This window comes from Pan paniscus, chromosome 10 (assembly GCF_029289425.2).
Source record: "Pan paniscus chromosome 10, NHGRI_mPanPan1-v2.0_pri, whole genome shotgun sequence".
Classification (NCBI taxonomy): domain Eukaryota; kingdom Metazoa; phylum Chordata; class Mammalia; order Primates; family Hominidae; genus Pan; species Pan paniscus.
Window position 1 is genome coordinate 111,312,703 of NC_073259.2, and position 19,696 is coordinate 111,332,398.

General features: G+C 36.4%; 1 protein-coding gene across 2 annotated transcripts in view; it reads right to left on the reverse strand.

The window, feature by feature from the left end:
* The window catches only part of C10H12orf42 (chromosome 10 C12orf42 homolog), a 457,931-nt gene that overhangs the window by 203,302 nt on the left and 234,933 nt on the right, over positions 1 to 19,696 (reverse strand). For both annotated transcript variants that reach the window (XR_008620473.1, XR_008620474.2), the window contains exon 3: positions 16,267 to 16,312. The gene's annotated coding sequence lies outside the window, so the exon portion shown is untranslated. The remainder of the gene's footprint in view (positions 1 to 16,266; positions 16,313 to 19,696) is intronic.

Below are 19,696 nucleotides of genomic sequence, written 5' to 3' on the forward strand. Positions count from 1 at the left end.
ATATTTTATTTTCTTTATTTGAAATAATTTATTTCATTTTATTTTTATAAAGCTATGTTTTATAAGAAATGAAAAAGTTTCATGATTTTTAAAAAGGAACAAACTATAAAATCAGTATTTGATAAGAAATTTCAAGGCTATGAATTCTCAAGTTGATTCTCACTGCAACAAGTACCATTTTTTCAAAAAAAATCATGATCAATAGTCTTCATCTTAATATTTTGAGTTAATATTTAATTAAGATCATATTGGGAAATAGAAGTGTAAGTGTTATAGAAAAACATAAAACAACAAAATTCTTTGCAGTTTCTCAGACTCATTCCTGCTTGAAAAAAATAGAGCCAGAACAAACTTTTTATTTGTTCTAGACCTCATAAAACAGCATGAAGCCTGGTAAATAAATTTGTCTAACATTCTGTACATTTTATGTCAAAAAATTTTATATGTAATGAGATATTGTCTATGACATCAATATTTCTTGTACAGTTTCAAAAAGTAACTATTCATCATTCTATTTAGGGATAAAATGTTTAAATGCTGTGAGATTGAAACTAATAAGCAAAAGTAAATTTCTGACCCTCTAGTGCCCAGGAATATTCCTAGGCCAGCTTGTCCTCCTCACACCCACCCCAATTCTTCTTTTCCTTTCTAATGAGTTCTCCTCCCTTTAAGATTCACTTTACTCATTGCCTTTGGTATGGGACTCACCCTAATTGCCCCTAGTCTAGCTGGGCCAAGCTTCCTGACTCCTCTGTACATGTCTCTAGTGGTTAGGCTTGGCCATACTGGTTGGGAATTTAAAGCTTTTTTAAATGGTCAGGTAGCCATAATTGAACTGTTTAAGACTTAGTTATGAAGAGAAACAGTAGCTAATAGCTATTAAATGCTCAGCAGGGGCCCAGGCACTATGCTCAACCCTTTTACATGGATGCCATTCCATTCTCCCAATAATCCTATAGGGTAGGCACTCTTATTATTCCTATTTTACCAATGAGGAAACTGAGGCTTGAAAAAGATAAGTAATACACCCAAAGTCATGATGCAAGTAATTAGCAAAGACAGAAATCACTTCAGCTCAGGTCTTTCTGCCTTCAGTCTGTTTCCTTAATCACTGTGGTGCACTTCTTTTCCTTAGGGTCTTATTCTGTGCTTAAGACCTAAAATTCCTTTGAGTTGTAAATTTGAAATTTATAAGAAGGATTTATGAGAAGAAAACAACTTCATTTTCTTTGTAAAACAATGAATCCATTTTTCTTAGCAAATGTTTAGCCATTATACAATGAATTGTCGGCATACACCACCAATATTCATTTACATCTATGGAAATCAACCTGATTATGTTTTAACACTCACAATGCAAACATTATGGCCTGATATTACAGTAAGTCGATAGTAAAGTACTCAAAATAATTTGACTTAAACTCTAAAGCAGAGTGTTTGGAGCCAACCAATAATTCAGATAATCCACTCAAGTCAAGGCAATTCTGCATTTAAAGGTTCTACGTGAAGAAAACGTTTTTAATTCAAAAATCAAGTTGTCTTTCAAATGTCGTTAAACATATTTGTTATATTTATACATATATTACATATATATTTCTGACCCCTTTGAAAAGCATAGAGACATGACAGATTGAGAAAATTCCGAAGATTAAAGAAGTCATTAAGGAAGTGAATTTGTAGTTTTTTGAGGCAGCCTTCTGGGAATCAAATAGAAATGGAATAGGATCCTAGTCCAACACCCTCTAGCTGTGAGACCTTGCACAAACCACTTGACCTCTTTGTGTCTTAATTTCTCCATCTGTAAAAATGGTTTCTGGAAAGAATTAAATGTAATTATGTATGTGAAAGTGCCTTTCACAGTGTTTGGTATATGGTTGACTATTTTTTTAATGTTAATTCCTTTCCTTTGAAAGTTTTACATATAATTGTTGAACCCCAACTAATATTCTAGACATGGTTCATTCTCTGTGAATACATAGATTGAAGATAGAATTTGGCCTCCAAAATGGTCCACAGTTTAGTGGGTAAGAATGATCAGAAAACCAACTAATAAAACACAACATTAAATGTGTTGCCATAGAGATGACCACAGAGTGGAGGGAGGAATCAAGCTTGAGTCAGGGCCCTGAGGGAGGTCATATTAGAAGGAGACGCTTAAGATGAGTCTTAAAAGTTCAGAGGATTGGAGTTAGTTTGGGGAGGCCAATCCAAGTTTGTGAATACTCATGGAGATTAGAAGCAAGTTTTCTTTACTTATGTTTTTTCATTTAAACCTCACAACAACCCTTGAAGTTACATGTAACTGTTCTTACCTTCCAGACAATGAAAAGGCAGGACTTAAAGAGTAATTATTAATTTTTATACATATGAATAACAGAAAATACATAAAGATGACAATAATATGCTACCATGAGTCAAAGACAGCAAAAGATGATGGTTGACTAAGACCAGCTGGTCCAGAATCTCGACATAAGTGAAGGAAGAAACTAAAATAATTTTAGTTTCAACTCTAGACTCAGTCTAGATTTCTAAAGATAGCAAAATCCTATTGGAAGTCCTTAGAGTGGTGAAAAGTTTGGGAATAAATAAGAAAATCTCCTATTCTTACACTATCCCATATCTGTTTTCCCTGGTTCAATTCAATCTGAGAGAGAAGGCAGGCACTCACAAGAGGCCGCTGAACAAACAGGGACTACCCAGTTTCAGTACAGCACATATTAAATAAGAGAACAAACTCAAACACACAGGGCTGACAATACCAAGTGATGCAAATCAGTCTGCTTTATGTTATCATGCTGAAAGACTAATATTACCCATTCGTTAGGAAACAAAAGCCAGGGTAAGTGAGCAAACCAGTCAATCCTTAGATTTTCTAACCTTCCAGGAAAGAGTTACAAATGTCAACATTGACTCACCAGGGCTAGTTGCTATTCAAAAAGAAAGTCCTGTTTTTCCCACTAAGGTTTTTGTTCAAGTTATGACAATATTCCCTGTAGAACATCAGTTTCTGCAGTTAGACTCATGATCTTAGTTGATGCAAATAATGTTTTTCCACTTTTAAGAAATCAAAGACATCTATCTATCTATCTATCTATGTTTGATTTTCTAAAGAAGTATAGTATGTTTTACTTCTTGGAATGTCAGCTAAGATTTTTTAGGTTTAGATTAAAATGCAAGGAGGTTTATCAGCTCATATAACTGAGATAGGCCTTGCTTCAGGAATGCCTTAATTGGGGGTTCCAATTATATCACGAGACCCTGGCTTTCCTGTCTCTCAGTTTTTCTCTCTTCCATGTTGGCTCCTTTCCTATGTTGTGGTTGCAAGACGGCTTCCACAGCCCCAGAGCTAACATCTTTCACCTTCACATCCAGCAGAAAAGCACAAGCCTTTTCTCCAACAGCACCTACATTTTAAAGCCCAGAGATGCAGTACAATTGGTATAGCTTCGAACTGCACCCATCCTGAATAAACCAACCATCATGGCCACTGGGATGCAAAATGTTGCTAACCCAGGGAAAGGAAAGGGAAACAATGAATGTCCAGTGCTCTTGTTCATGAAATATTGTTCAAGAGTTCCCCCAAAGGACAGAGGGAGAGGATAAAAGCAAATTAAACTGATCTTCAAGAAATCTTAAGTGAGAAAGAGTTCACTATTCCTGTAGATGTTGACTTACAGCAGTCACGTGACTTCAACAGAAAGTTTGATTTTCTATCTTTCTTGTTTTCTCCAATGCCACTTTTTCTTGGTTCTCTTGTTCTCTAATCACTTCTCAGAATCCTTCACAAGCTTTTCCCCTCCCACCTGTTCCCTTGAGTGTAAGTGTGTTCTTTCAGGGTTCTACCCTCGAGATTCTTTTATCACTGTGTGGGTGTGTGTGTGCGTGTGTGTGTGTGTGTGTCTGAATGAGTCCATCTACTCCCATGACTTCAAACATTACTCAAATCCATATTTCAAATTCAGACCCCTCTTTGGTAATCCTAAAGACCACCCCTTTCTGGCACTTAAGTGACAATCACTCATTCATTCATTCACCTAGTGTTTATCAAGCAACTGTGATATGCCATTCACTACTTGATATGCTAGGATGACAACAAAGCAAACGCAAGAAGTCATTCCTGACCTCATGGGCTAGTCATGCTGGCATGAAAGGCTGGCACCATCAGACACTTGGTTGCAAATTTACAGTCAATGACCACAAACAGCAACCAACTCCTACACCATCCCCCTTTCCCAACCCCACTATAGCAGCTAGATGTGCCTAGCTTCCAGAGATCTCTACAAGCTTTGATTTGTCCGTTGACATCTCTTCCTCATGATGCTGGTTAGTGCCTCTTCTTTGATCCTCTAATTCCCTTACACAAACTTTAATGCCCAGCTCTTTCTGCATTGGGGAAATTCCAATTTCTATAATACATTCCTTAATCTGTATTATTCATACAGTGTTCTGCTTCCTTATTTGAACCCTGACTGAAAATTGCAGTCCTTGTGCTGAGTCTGTAACCCAAGGGTTTTATATATTAATAGCATGTTTTACATCTCCCACTATACGTTCTGTAGAAAGGACAAGAGATTGCTCAAACAAAGGAAGAGAAACTTGACCATACACTCTTATTACCTCAACTAATTTTGAACATGGCCTGCATAGTATGACACCTACTAGGACTTAAAGTACCAGTATTGGTCATGAAAATCCTTCACATTTACAGTGTTTCATAATTTTTAAATGCTTTCATATATATCAATTAATCTTCACAACTGCTACAAGTGATTGTTTATTGCTACGCACTGTATTCACTGCACTAGATCAGACACTATATATAAGCATATAAGACCTTCACCATGTAATGAAATAAAAATATAAATTTTCTTAACACTGACCACCAAGGTGTCTTTTAAGACAGAAATTACTTGGGGGCAGGAGGTATATTGATAAACACTTTATTTTATTTTATTTTACTTTAAGTTCTGGGATACATGTGCTGAATATGCAGGTTTGTTACGTAGGTATACATGTGCCATGGTGGTTTGCTGCACCTATCAACTCATCATCTAGGTTTTAAGCCCTGCATGCATAAGGTATTTGTCCTAATGCTCTCTCTCCCCCCCAAAATTCTTTTTTATGGCTGCATAGTATTCCATGGTGTATATGTGCCACATTTTCTTTATCCAGTCTATAATTGACGGGTATTTGGGTAGGTTCCAAGTCCTTGATATTGTAAATAGTGCTGCAATAAACATATGTGTGCATAGGTCTTTATAGTAGAATTATTTATAATCCTTTGGGTATGTACCCAGTAATGGGATTGCTGGGTTAAATGGTACTTCTGGCTCTATATCCTTGAGGAATTGCCACACTGTCTTCCACAATGGCTGAACTAATTTACACTCCTACCAACAGTGTAAAAGCATTCCTATTTCTCCACATCCTCCCCGTCATCTGTTGTCTCCTGACTTTTTAATGATCACCATTCTAACTGGTGTGAGATGGTATCCCATTGCAGTTTTGATTTGCATGTTGCTAATGACCAGTGATGATGAGCTGTTTTTCATATGTTTCTTGGCCACATAGATGTCTTCTTTTGAGAAGTGTCTGTTCATGTCCTTTGCCCACTTTTTGATGGGGTTTTTTCTTCTTGTAAATTTGTTTATGTTCCTTGTAGATTCTGGATATTAGCCCTTTGTCAAATGAATAGATTGCAAAAATTTTCTCCCATTCTACCCAACAGGTAGGTTGCCTGTTCACTCTGATGATCGTTTCTTTTGCTGTGCAGAAGCTCTTTAGTTTATTTAGATCCCATTTGTCAGTGTTGGCTTTTGTTGCCATTGCTTTTGGTGTTTTAATCATGAAGTCTTTGCCCATGCCCATGTCCTGAATAGTATTACCTAGGTTTTCTTCCAGGATTTTTTTAATGTTTTAGGTCTTACGTTTAAGTCTTTAATCCATCTTGAGTTAATTTTCGTATAAGGTGTAAGGAAGGGGTCCAGTTTCTGTTTTCTGCATATGGCTAGCCAGTTTTCCCAGCACCATTTATTAAATAGGGAATCCTTTCTCCATTGCTTGTTTTTGTCAGGTTTGTCAAAGATCAGATGGTTGTAGGTGTGTGGTGTTATTTCTAAGGCCTCTGTTCTGTTCCGTTGGTCTATATATCTGTTTTGGTACCAATATCATGCTGTTTTGGTTACTGTAGTCTTATAGTACAGTTTGAAGTTAGGTAGCATGATGCCTCCAGCTTTGTTCTTTTTGCTTAGGATTGTCCTGGTTATACATGCTCTTTTTTGTTCTATTTGAAATTTAAAGTAGTTTTTTTCTAATTCTGTGAAGAAAGTCAATGGCAGCTTGATAGGAACAGCATTAAATCTAAACATTACTTTGGACAGTATGGGCATTTTAATGATATTGATTCTTCCTCTCCATGAGCATGGACTTTTTTTCCATCCGTTTATTTCCTTTCTTATTTCCTTGAGCAGAGGTTTGTAGTTCTCCTTGAAGAGGTCCTTCATGTCCCTTGTAAGTTGTATCCCTAAGTATTTTATTTTACTTGTAGCAATTGTGAATGGGACTTCACTCATGATTTGGCTCTCTGCTTGTCTACTTTTGGTGTATAGGAACGCTTGTGATTTTTGCACATTGATTTTGTATTCTGAGACTTTGCTGAAGTTGAAGTTTTTAAAGTAAACTTTCACTCCTGCTTTAAAGCTTGCCTCATTCTCCCCTACCTTATGCACCTCAGTCAAATTCTTGCCCCATGGTCTCAGCCCAAAAACTCCTTAAGCTGATAAACAACTTTGTCCACTTTTTAATGGGTTTTTTTTTCTTGTAAATTTGTTTAAGTTCTTCATACATTCTAGATGTTAGGCCTTTGTCAAATGGATAGATTGAAAAATTTTCTCCCACTTGGTAGGTTGTCTGTTTGCCCTGATGACAGTTTATTTTGTTGTGCAGAAGCTCTTTCGTTTAATTAGATACCATTTGTCAATTTTTGCTTTTGTTGCAGTTGCTTTTGGTGATTTTGTCATGAATTATTTGCCCATGCGTATGTCCTGAATGGTATTCCCTAGACTTTCTTCTAGGGTTTTTATAGTTTTGAGATTTACATTTAAGTCTTTAATCCATCTTGAGTTAATTTTTGTATAAGGTGTAAGAAATGAGTCCAGTTTCAATTTTCTGCATATGGCTAGCCACTTTTTCCAGCACCATTTATTAAATAGGGGATCCTTTCCCTGTTGCTTATTTTTGTCAGGTTAGTCAAAGATCAGGTAACAAACCTGCACATTCAGCGCATGTATCCCAGAACTTAAAGTAAAATATAATTTTTTGAAAATCAATGTTCATCAGGGATATTGGCCTGAAGTTTGCTCTTTTTTTGTTGCATCTTTGCCAGGTTTTGGTATCAGGATGATGCTGGCCTCTGAAGGCATCACATTACCTCACTTCAAACTACACTACGAGGCTACAGTAACCAAAACAGCATGGTGCTGGTACAAAAACAGACACATAGACCAGTGAAACAGAATAGAGAACTCAGGAATAAGATAGCACATCTACAACCATCTATGTAGCCATAAAAAGGAACAATATCATGTCCTTTACAGGGGCATGGATGGAGCTGGAAACCATTATCCTCAAACTAATACAGGAACAGAAAACGAAACACTGCGTGTCCTCACTTTTAAGTGGGAGCTGAGCAATGAGAATACATGGACACAGGAAGGGGAACAACACAAACTGGGGCCTGCTGGGGGATTGTGTGGGGAAGGGAGACCATCAGGAAAAATAGCTAAAGCATTCTGGGCTGAATACCTAGGTGATGGTTTGATAGGTACAGGAAATCACCATGGCACACGTTTACCTCTGTAACAAACCTGCACATCCTGCACGAGTACCCCATAACTTAAAATAGAAATTAAAAATTTTTTTAAATTATAAATGTTTCATGCATCCTTCAAAAAACATGTATTCTGTAAGTGTTTTATGCAAGATTCTATTTATATATTCATTATATCAACTTTTACTATCGTATTGTCAAGCTTTCTGTTCTCCTACTAATTTTTATCATACAGAATATGTGGGCCAGGCATGATGGCTCACACCTGTAATCCCAGCACTTTGGGAGGCTAAGGAGGGCAAATCACGAGGTCAAGAGATTGTGACCATCCTGGCCAACATGGTGAAATCCCGTCTCTCCTAAAAATACAAAAAATTAGCTGGGTGTGGTGGTGCATGCCTGTAGTCCCAGCTACTCGGGAGGCTGAGGCAGGGGGATCACTTGAACCCAGGAGGCAGAGGTTGTAGTAAGCCAAGATCGCACCACTGCACTCCAGTCTGGCGACAGAGCAACACTCCGTCTCAACAAACAAAAACAAAAACAAAAAAATGTGTGTGTGTATGTATGCATAATTAAATGAATGGCGTGTTAAAATCTCCCATTTAAATTTTAGATTTGTTTATTTCTCCTTGAAATTATCCATTTATTGCTCTATATATCTTTGAGAACTATTTTCCTAGGAGTATACAAGTTCATTATTATATACACTGTTAGTGAATTGTTTTCTATTTAATAATACTATTTCTTTTTCTTTCTTTTTAAAAATTACTTATCATTTGTTTTAAGGACTATTCAGTCTAAAATTAATATGTTAAACCACCCATATTTTGATTTAAACTTGCCTAGTACATTTTTTCTATCCCGTTACTTCAAAAGTTTCTGCTTAAATATGTCATTATTATATCTATTATAAAGAATATATGGCCGGGAGCGATGGCTCACGCCTGTAATCCCAGCACTTTGGGAGGCCGAGGCGGGTGGATCACGAGGTCAGGAGATCGACACCATCCTGGCTAACACGGTGAAACCCCGTCTCTACTAAAAATACAAAAAAAATTAGCCGGGCATGGTGGCGGGTGCCTGTAGTCCCAGCTACTCGGGAGGCTGAGGCAGGAGAATGGCGTGAACCCAGGAGGTGGAGCTTGCAGCGAGCCAAGATCCCGCCACTGCACTCCAGCCTGGGCGAAAGAGCGAGACTCTGTCTCAAAAAAAAAAAATATATATATATATATATATATATACACACACACACACACATATATATACACACATATATACACACATACACACATATATATACACATATATATATATAACTAAACTTATTGTAGTAGTTGTAGTTTTTGCTTTTTAAATCCAATCTAGAGATTCTGGGAGGATCGTGATGATAGTGACAGTATACTTTCCAATCTTTTTGAATCCTCACTTTAAAATAGATAGAGCAATTAAATAGCAAAACCAAAAGTCTAGGAGCAATGTTTACAACAAAACTAGGCAACAAGGTATGTGCCCTGATACAAACAAATGGAAACAAACCATCAAGAGCCCCAGGACACACATGGTATTGGCATCTGTGAAGGAGAAAGTAGAGGAAATCAAATGGTGCCATGTCTAAAGGTGAATGGATCCCCGTAATAGCCAACAGTTATTTACTGAAAACCACAGTGGGCCAATTTGAGAACACCTAAGAAACTGAAAATAGATTTTTCTCTCCTAATACCAAGTGAGTTGAAAGAGCATGAAGTAAGGATTAAGGGGGTTGGAGCAGCTTAACTGTTGTGAAATCTCAAAACTGAAAAGGGTTCCTTTCTAATACAGGAAACACCTATGGAGAAACCATTAGAAATAGAATAAAAAATGAACAAGTTGGGGAAAACAGAGCCTAAAACAGAAGATTCTTGGTTGGGGAAGATAACCAAGAAATATCAAGAAACAAGCAATTATATATTTTTAACATTACATAAAATTTACACTCCTACAAGCAGTGTATAGACATTCCCTTTTTCTGCACAACCTCACCAGCATCTGTTATTTTTTGACTTTTAATAATAGCTATTCTGACTGTGTGAGATAGTGTCTCATTGTGGTTTTGACTGGATAAAAAAAATGCAGTACATATACACCATGAAATATTATACAGCCATAAAAAAGAATTAGATCATGTCCTTTGCATTTGCTAAGGCCATTATCCTTAGCAAACTAATGCAGGAACAGAAAACCAAACACTGCATATTCTCACTTAAAAGTGGAAACTACATGATGAGAACACATGGACACATAGAGGGAAATAACACACACTGGAGCCTTTCAAAGGGTGGAGGTGGGAGGAGGAAGAAGATCAGAAAAATAACTAATGGGTACTCAACTTAATACCTGGGTAATGAAATAATCTGTATAACAAACCCCTATGATGCAATGACACAAATTTACCTTAACAAACTTGCACATATACCCCTGAATATAAAATAAAGTTAAAAAAAGAAATGAGCCAATAAGGAGCTCAATATTATTTCCAGGGATGATTAAAGCATGCTTTAAAAGTTATACCCACAAAACAAAACAAAATACAACTTCCGTTTCAAAATCAACTCAAAGACATTAAAGTATACAAGACATGAAGAAGCAATAAAAATCAGAATTTTTAAAGCTGAGAACTGAAGTGATAGAAAATAATTAGAAATAAAACAACATGTCATTTTGAAAATGAAGACTAAACTAGGATACAGTGTGGAAAAACACATAGTTAAGGGAAACAGAAGGCAGAAAGGAACATTTCTTAAAGTCAAAGGAGAATAATGAGGTAAAGGGGTTCAAGAGAAAGTAACAAATACAAAAATAGCAAAGAATATCTAATATAGAGAAACTAGGAGTCCCTGAAGAAAAAAACAAAGCAAGAAGAGAACAAAATTATAATTAAAGAAAACTTTCCTGATATTTAAAAAAAGATTTAAAGCAACATATTGAAACAACATACTGACTACCTGAGACTATTGACCCAGAATGACCAATATCAAAAAAATTCTAATAAAATTAATAAAGATTTTTTAAAAATCCTATGGTCATCTAGAAAATAAAGGTCATGTGACTTATAAAGAAAATAAAATTAGATTTCCACCAGACTTTTAACAGCAACACGTTATTTCTGAAGAAAATAGAGTAGCATCAGTAAGCTGTTTAAAACAAGAAAGTATAAGCTCAGAGTTTTATATTTATTAAAACAGACTTTAGAGAATGAAAGATACACACAAACTTTCATCAACATTCAAGACTACATGGAATATTATCCCAGTGAGCCCTTCCTGAGGACTTTACTATGTAACTAAGTTTTAAACAATCAAAATAGAGAACTAAGTCTAAATAATAGCTTAAGAAGAGAGTAGAGCAGCCAATGGATGAATGCTGTGATCATATAGATATCGTAAACTGCTCTAAAAAATGTGATCAGAATAAAAATAGATATGTCAGCTAACAAAAATCTTCAGCAAATGCATAATTAATAATGAAGCATTCAATTTAAAGGAATAAACAAGTCAAAGACACCCCATCACCACATCACCATTATACCAGTGGTCCAAGCCAACACAATGGGGCAAAGATATTATATTGAATTATAACATCTTATTTTTTGATTTCTCTATATGTTTTTAAAACATATATATAAATCAAAAAACAAGAATAAAATATTATAATTCAGACATGATAGTCCAAGAGACTGTACAAACCATTAGAACTAACGAAGATCCAAAAAAGTCCTGTATATAAGATCAACGACCAAAAACCTTGTCTCTATATATCAATAAAAACAATCAGAATATGTATTCTTTCAGGGTACCTTTGCAAATAGCATCAAAACCTATATGATACTTAGGAACAAATATAACTGAAGTTGTGCAAGATTTTAATGAAGAAAAAATCAAAAGACACAAAAGGGGATTGAAGTAAGTGGAGAATTATACTATGTTCATGGATGGGAAGACTCAACACCATAAAGATATCAGTCCTCGTCAAATTTATCTGTCAATTTAACATAATTTTAAGTTGAACCCCACTAATATGCTGATCATAAAATTCACATAAGAGAAAAAATGGCCAAGCAATTTTTAAAAACAAGGTGGTGTTCTTGCCCTACAAGACATAGAAAGTTGTGGTAATTAAGATAAGTTGTTCTTGGTACATGGATAGGCAAACAGACCAATTGAATAGGGCAAAGAACCTAGAAACAGAACCACATAACTGAAAATTTAAAGCCTAAGCCATAATTATATTTTAGTAGATTTTGTTTTAGTGAATTCAATAGTTTGTCAGGGCTCAGATTTCACTACATTAAGACTCTGAACTGAAATTGGATTATAACAAGAACAGTTCTCCTAGAGTCAATTTGTTGTCTTACCTTTGTTTTTTCTTGAGACAGAGTTTCATTCTTGTTGCCCAGGCTGGAATGCAATGATGCAATCTTGGCTCACTGCAACTTCTGCCTCCCTGGTTGAACCAATTCTCCTGCCTCAGCCTCCCGAGTAGCTGGTATTACAGGTGCCCATGACCATGCTTGGCTAATTTTCGTATTTTTAGTAGAGACAGGGTTTCACCAAATTTGCCAGGCTGGTCTTGAACTCCTGGCCTCAGGTGATCCACCTGCCTCGGCCTCCCAAAGTGCTGGGATTACAGGCATGAGCCACCATGCCTGGCCATCTTACCTTAACTTTAAATCTCAGGACGTTCAGTTTTTATATAGGTTTTTGTTTAACTATTTGTAAGACAGTGTGAGAAAACCTTGGCATAACAGGTAGGAAATGTCAATGTCGGTGTTGCCTTTTGTCAGTGGTTCATTGTGAAGCACTTTAAAAATTCACACATACCCCTCTACCTCATGGTCATAAGTAATAATAATAACTGTTATTGGAGACTTTCTCATGCTCCAGACACTGTACCAAACACCTTGCGGTACATGGACTGTAGGCATTAATTCTGGAAACAACCATATAGGCAGGTACAATTCGTTTAATGTCTGGCACATTCCAGTTTAGAACAGTTAAATAACTTTATCCAAGGTTCAGGTCAATCAGATAGTTAAAAAAATGGAGCTATTTGTATCTATTGAATAGCAGCTCCTGAGCTCTTAAAAGCTACTCCACAATGTCTCTCTATAAAATATTGTCATTAACCTGTTTGAAATTGAACTAGTACATTTTCAGCCTTAAAATAGAAGTAAAGAAAAAAAAATTGTACAATCTGAATTAATTAAAACCAACTAATGATATCTCCCAGAAACATCTTTATAAAATAAATTGGCTTCTTTATAATTTAGTCTGCTAAAAAGAAATAGACAGGTGACCAGTAGGTATTTCTAAAAAACAACAAATTTGAAATGTGTGAGAAACTTGGAGAGAAAGCTGTTTCCTGAAACAAGAGTAAACTCCTAATGCCCTGTTTTTGGAGAAGGTCTTGCGCTGACACATGATGAAGCTCTTTTTAATTAACTGGATAGGAATTTAATATCTTCACATATGCAAGGCAAGTCGACTTGCCCAGGCAACAAGATACACCAAGCTTTGTATATTAGTTCTGCTCTTTTGGCTTCCAAGTGAACCTTCTAAGTCATGGGCATTAAGGCTGGGTCTTAAGTAATGGTTTTGTACTCAAGTGTTTCTTGGGAAAACTAGGATATGCTAACTAGTGGCAAAGAGTACAAAGTGACCTAGCAAATTAAAAATTATTAACAACAAGAATAAACCACAAGAGCCCAAGTTAAAACATCCAGAAGATTAATTTGCTGAATATCATGTTGTTTTCACTGAATGTGGCCAAAAAGATCTTCAGAGCGATGGCAAAATAGGAAACTGACAATTAGGCATACCATGCAAATGCATATCTGTTTTTGCATAGTTTATCCAGAAACCATTTCCAAGATGCCTGAAATGTGAGTTTTGCCACTTTAATATAGTTGTAAGTGTGAAGGTATATTCTGAGACTCAGGGATATTTCTAAACTCTGATTTAGGATTTGTGGCTTTCTTAATTGTCCGCTGAGTAGTCATGTTACCAAAACTGAGAACAGTTTTTCTATTATTTTTTTCTGATATTTTTATCCTAATATTTTGCACTTAGGATAAATATAACACCTCCTGCGAAATTTCTTAGTTGTATTGTTTATGCTAAAAATTGTTCAAAATTTTTCTTGGCATTTTATTAGTGTTATTTCATCTGAGTACACAAACTTTGGGTCTCTTTATGAGATTAAACACCCTAAGAGCAATTGGTATAATTCCTATTTATTTATAAATTTCCCCCATCAAAATTAATGTATGGGGCCAGGTGCAGTGGCTCATGCCTGAAATCCCAGCACTTTGAAAAGCCAAGGCAAGTGGATCCCTTGAGTGCAGGAGTTTGAGACCAGCCTGGGCAATACAGTGAAGCCCCATCTCTACAAAAAAAAAATGTATATATACAAAAATTAGCTGGGCTATGTGGTATATGCCTGTAGTCCCAGCTACTGGGGAGGCTAAGGCAGGAGGATCACCTGACCCAGGGAGGTGAAAGTTGCAGTGAGCCGAGATCGTGCCACTGCACACCAGCTGGGTGACAATGAGACTCTGTTTCAAAAAAAAAAAAAAAAAGTATGGTTCTTGTTGCAAAAATACTTCAGGGCAGGAACTATTTTTCTGTTTGTATTTCCGTCTTCCATAATACTTAACATAGATTATTTCCCAGAGAAGACACTCTGTAAATTATTCTTCGAGTGGAATTTAATTTGTTTAATTACATTTTTAAAAAATATTGAACTTAATTATATATATCTCATTTTATAATTTTCATTTCCCCTTATTCAACAAATATTTATTGAGCCTGTACTTTGTTTCAGAAATATCTTAACATTGTATTTCTTTTGAAACAATTTTTATGACAAAATGACAAAGAATAAAGTAATAGAATTTTACCATTAGAAGGAAAGTTGAGGATTACTATTCAACACATTAATTTTAGAGAAGATGAAGAAATTTTGCTAGGGTTTGAAAAAGTAAGTTTGCAAGAGCAAATAGCTGAGCTGAAGGGAAAATAGCTGGTTGGTGCAGAAGGGAATTAACACTAACAGCCAGAACTGTTGATTTTGCTGCCAGGACTTGCTCTGTCATGAGTTATTTTTTAAAATTTTAAGTATGGTTATAGATATGAAGTTCACAAGAATATGTCATGGTTTGTACCTGGAAATGGCTACTAGTCACTACTTATCATAATAGTGCTACTTTAATATAAGAGAAATAAATCTGTATAAAAAATGTTCAAGATCACAGTCAAGAAACCTACAATTATTTGTACCTTTCAATTCAATAATTCTATTTTAGGGAACTTATCCTAAGGGAACAGTCAGAGATATACACATAAAGGTTTGTATTGCTGGCTTTTAATCAAAATGTCCAATCATAAATTATGATACACCTCTATGGTGGAATTATATGCAGTTTCAAAGGATGTGTAATTATGTGTCAAAATATACTTAGTATAATGTTAAGTTTTAAAAGGTACATTGCATACGGTTTAATTCCAGTTTTGTAAATTGAAATTGGATGTGTGCACCAGTGCATTCCAACCTGAGGAAAGCAAACACATTTATAACTCTAGTTATTTCTGAGTATTACAATGATCAGTACTTTTATTTTCTTCTTTTTATTAATTTTTTGTATACCCAACTTTATAAAATAAACATATATGCATGTATAATAAGGGAAGAGAAAAGGAACATTATCTTTAAAAGAATACCTTCTATTAAAACAACAGATGCTGGAGAGGATGTGGAGAAATAGGAATGCTTTTACACTGTTGGTGGGAGTGTAAATTAGTTCAACCATTGTGGAAGACAGTGTGGCGATTCATCAAGGATCTAGAACTAGAACTACCATTTGACCCAGCAATCCCATTACTGGATATATACCCAAAGGATTATAAATCATGCTACTATGAAGACACATGCACACGTATGTTTATTGCAGCACTATTCACAATAGCAAAGACTCGGAACCAACCCAAATGTCCATCAATGATAGACTGGATTAAGAAAATGTGGCACATATACACCATGGAATACTATGCAGCCATAAAAAGGATGAGTTCATGTCCTTTGTACGGATACGGATGAAGCTGGAAACCATCATTCTCAGCAAGATATCACAAGGACAGAAAACCAAATACCACATGTTCTCACTCACAGGTGGGAATTGAACAATGAGATCACTTGGACACGGTGGGGGAACATCACACACCAGGGTCTATTGGGGTGTGGGGGCCTGGGGGAGGGATACCATTAGGAGAAATACCTAAGGTAAATGATGAGTTGATGGGTGCAGCAAACCAACATGGCACACGTACATCTATGTATCAAACCTGCATGTTGTGCCCATGTACCCTAGAACTTAGAGTATAATAAAAAAAAATAAAAAAGAATACCTTCTATTTGATGTAGGAGCAGCAAATGGCCAAGCTAAACAGTCACCTACAAAAAAAAAAGTTTGATTTCAGTGAAGCCATAAACCACTACCCCCAAATCCCTGCATTTTAAACATTTAGTGATCATTTCACTACTGGACTTCCATTGTTATCTTTCCTATCTGAACTTTCCTGTCAGGTGAGGAAGGAGTACCCACGAGCCCTGAATGCTCCAAGGAGATAGTGGTCCTGGCAGCCTGGTCACCGGTGGGATAGAGCCCTACATGCTCCTGGCAAGGAACTCCTCTGCTCTCCTTCCACACGTGCTCAGCCTTATCACCCTAACCTGCATTTGATACCATAAGGTGAATCCCACCATGCCCCTGCATCCTACCATGCTTCTGATCTCAAGTGGTCCCATATAATCTGGACTCTCATATGTAACTGATCCAGTCTGTCACACTCCTTCCAAATCCTTCCACTGCAGCCTAGGAAAGGCTGCTTGGTTAGCAGCAAATATCCTACATCATCAACCATCTTGCTTCATCAATATATACACCACCAATCATCAATGATTCCCTTCACTTATGTGCTTTAACTGGAACCTGGCTGATGTCTGGGACCACTCTCAGTAGTTCTTAGTAGAGAATGGCTGTTTTCTCTTCCATCCTCTACCATTGAACCTGAAATGTAAGTTACATTTCCTCTCTGTTTTTTACCATGACTTACAAAATATTGTCCTCCTCCTCTTCTTTTCTTTTCCTGTGAAGTTCATGCCATCAGAACACATCCTATCTTGGACATATATTTACTTACTGCCTTGCATTGTCAGCATCCAACCCGAGAAAGTAACAATGCTTCTAAAATGTGTATCAAGAGCTTACTCCTCCACTTAGGAGGATTCTAAGTGGAGCCTCCTCCACTTAGGAGGATTCTAAGTGGAGCCTCCTCCACTTAGAAGATTAGCCTGGTTTCAGGTCATAGAGCAGTACTGTGGCTGTAAAACAAATTCTGTCATTGGTATGCATTGTAAAATGAAATAAATGTTCTCCCTAAGCACTGTTGAGATGGTTAGAAGAGAAAGAGGTTTAATTCAGAGTGGGCTGCTCATTTGACTGCTCTGTCCCAGGGGATTAAGAAAAGAAATGAGCCGTCAACCAAGTAGGACAACTTCTGATGAGCCAAAGACCCCTAGGGACCTTGGCATCTGCAGTGCCCTCCACAGTCCAGGCACATGATAGGTCCCCTATAAATATTTATTTGCTAGCTTATTAATGGACTTTAATGCCATGCCACACATTCCAAACTAGTTTAGCCTATAAATTCCTCCAACCTGACATTGCCCATTCAACAAATAATAAGTTAGCAAGTTATTTTATCTTTCGGCTTGAGTGGTTTACTGAAAGACTGGAATTTGTAGGGCCTGTACCATAGAAGAATACAAAACAGGTGTAACAAGTGCTAAAAAATAATTATGTTTATTTATAACTCCAAAAGTAAATTCTGGAGCTGGAACACACTCCAGTCATATATGGCACTTTTATTTGAGTGGATGATCATTTTTACATCTTCTGGTTTCTCCTCTTTTCCTTTATTTATCTAGCTGCCTATGAGAATGGCCCCAAGCAACATTATCACTCATTCTGTCTTAGTCAGTTTAGACTCCTATAGCAAAGTGCTATATAGAGTGGGTGGCTTCTTAACAATAGAAATTCATTTCTCACAGTTCTGGAGGATGAAAGTGTCTGATATCAAAATGCCAGCATGGTCGGGTTCTAATAAAGACTCTCTTCTAGGTTGCAGACTGCCAACTCCACATTGTATCCTAGCATGGCAGAGAGAGGGCTAGAGGGTCTCTTTTATAAGGGCACAATCTCTTTCATAAGGGCTCCACCCTCATGACCTAATCACACCCCCAAGATCCCACCCCCTAATACCATCATATTAGGGATTAGAATTTCAACATAAGAATGTTGGTGGGGCACAGACATTCAGTCCATAACACATTACATGCAGTTCTTGGTTTCTTTCAGCAAGTATTTATCAAATGTCTTCTATATGCTGCGTACTGTGGTAGGTGCTGGAAATGCAACAATAACCAAGACTGATCATGTCCCTGACCTGCTTTCCTTCTACGGAAATTATAGAAAACTGCTTTACCTATTTTAAATCTATTTCATTCTGTTTTATTCTAATAGAATTAGAATTGTGTAATAAAATAATAAAAATAATATTTTAATAGCAATTTAAAATTATTAAATCAGTTTCACGTTCAGCTTTTCATTCGATGCTCAAAGAAGCTCCATAAGATAGAAAGAAGGACTAGTTCTAATGCTATTTTACAGGTGACAAAGACAAGATGCTGAAAATGTTCATGGCATTAGCAGGAGCCATTCCAAGGACTTGTAGAAACAGACTCACATGGGTTGGGGGACCTGGAAACTGTCAGGGAGAGAAGGCAGGAGTCAGCATCTTGTGGTAAAATAGAGTTCAGACACACTGCTCATGATTGCTTTGGAAATTTCTTAGGCTGTTTTGTTTTGTTTTGTTTGCAATGGGCACATACTGTTGCAATAACTATTAACTGCCATCTTGAATCTTTTGTCTAAGGGTGTGTTGATCAAGTTCACCTTTGATGTTCTTCTTAAATGGATAACCTTCTCACAGGCATTTAGTGGGAAGGCCTCTTTCACAGCATAATCTACCCCTGGATTAGACACCCTTGCAAGGAGAGAACATGATCATTGCCTGTAAAAGTTTACCAGTGTCACCTGAGGTACTGTTTATGCTCTCTGAGGACAAGCAATGTGTCTTCTTTCTATTAGCCTCCTCAAATGCTTCTTAAAGCATTTTCTTAAAGTGTATTATTGAAGAGGTCTCTTTAATATCAAATTTTGATAGTCAAACTATAAGAAAAATTGTATTTGGAAATGATACCAGCACTCCAAGAACTAGATATCCAAAATAGAAGGAAAAGAGAAAGATACATAAAACAAAAGCCCAGGACTGGTTGTATTTATATCTGTATCTTTATTTTAGAAAGTGGATGGCCCAGCCCTGGACTTTCCAGCTGATGATATCATTTAGGAAAATGTGTATAAACTCTGTTATCAGAGGAGTCAGAAATGGAAAACTGGAGAATACCTTTTATATTATTTGATCTGATCAGTCCCGTTTTTCTCTACAGTTAAAGTAGCTATATTTGTACCCCTTGTGGTTTCTAAATTCTGAAGAATTAAAAGAAATAGAAAAAAAGCAAAGAAAAGGAGTGTCAACTTGGTCGAGGTAGGCATGTGTAAAAGTGAGAGCTATCTCTTCCATTTTTTTTTAACTGTATCTAAGGTTGTACAAAAACTCAAACTAGGCAGATGGAGCCCAGGCTAACCTTGAATATTTCTTGCTTAATTTGACTATTTAAACTTTTTAATTTGTTCCTTTCTGTTCTACATCT